The sequence below is a fragment of the Otolemur garnettii genome, unplaced genomic scaffold (genome assembly GCF_000181295.1).
Source record: "Otolemur garnettii isolate 467f Iridium unplaced genomic scaffold, OtoGar3 scaffold00116, whole genome shotgun sequence".
Taxonomy (NCBI): Eukaryota; Metazoa; Chordata; class Mammalia; order Primates; family Galagidae; genus Otolemur; species Otolemur garnettii.
In genome coordinates, this window is record NW_003852511.1 from 4,771,100 (window position 1) to 4,772,298 (window position 1,199).

Below are 1,199 nucleotides of genomic sequence, written 5' to 3' on the forward strand. Positions count from 1 at the left end.
CATATGACCTACTTTTTTCTGCAAATATGGTTGATATATCAATCAGTCTCTGGCTGTACAATTAATACAAGTTATTCCTTGGCCAAAAAGGGAGGGTGGCTGGCTTAAGTCCTACTATGTGTACCTGTAGGGGAACCAAGGTCCCCCCATGGGTAAGTTTGAATCTAAAGCCAAATTGTAGGGTGGAAAGGCTCACTTTGAACGGCATGTGCACCTTTAACGTTCTGACTTTGAAATGAATTCAAAGCTTGCTTTGGCCTTGCCTTTGGCTTTGGTCTAATAATAGCCTGATAGGTACATCTACAGCAGCTTTTTTTTTTTTTTTATAAAACTCTTCCCCTTTAAAGATGGAAGCACTCTGAATTTTTGGCATCTGTGAGGTGAGTCATGCATTTTATAGAAGCAGACATTGAAGAGGAATGACTTGTCTACAGCCAGACAGCAAGTCCAGTAATACCGTGAACTCAGCACTGCTCAGCCCACTCAGAACTGCCTGGCCTGCTGCCCAGCCTCTTGTCCCTCCACCGCACCAGGTGTAAACAATGGCACAGGAAAGCAATTACAGCCCCTTGAGAGGAAATGTGATACAAGCTGATCGTTCAACAGCACTTGGGACAGTAAAGGAGATCCAGGTTTCATCTCCAGCACTTGGAACAGTAAAGGAGATCCAGGTTTCATCTCCGTTCTGCCCAGTTGGGGTGAAAAACCACAGCGAGTGTATTTCTCCCCTCTCACCTGCTCCTAAACCCCTCGCCTCCGAAACTCAGCCAGCATCGTTTCCTCATCAAATATGTAGCAGGCTCCGGGCAAAACAATGTTCTGATAAAAGCAGAAGAGGTCGACTGTGGTGTTAGCTCTGACTGCCCCAGTTGTTCTTGTTTCTAAGCCAGAAGACAGGCAATCTTGCATCTTTCCTCCTAGGGACGGAGACATTTTACTTGCCGTCCACAGAATTTCTCTTACGTTCCTGGGCATGATGGGTATTAGCAAAAAGATTCACCATCTACTGAACACTTATTTCAACCAGGTGCCATTGGGAACTTTCTGTCATCTCTTTTAATCCCTGTGACACCAAATATGTATTAAGCAATTACCGAGTGCCTGACACCAGGTTGGGGACTGGAGTTAAAAAAATAAACAGGACGCAGTCCCTGCTCTCTGGAGTTATGGGGTCTAGCGTGGAAGACGTAATCGTGATC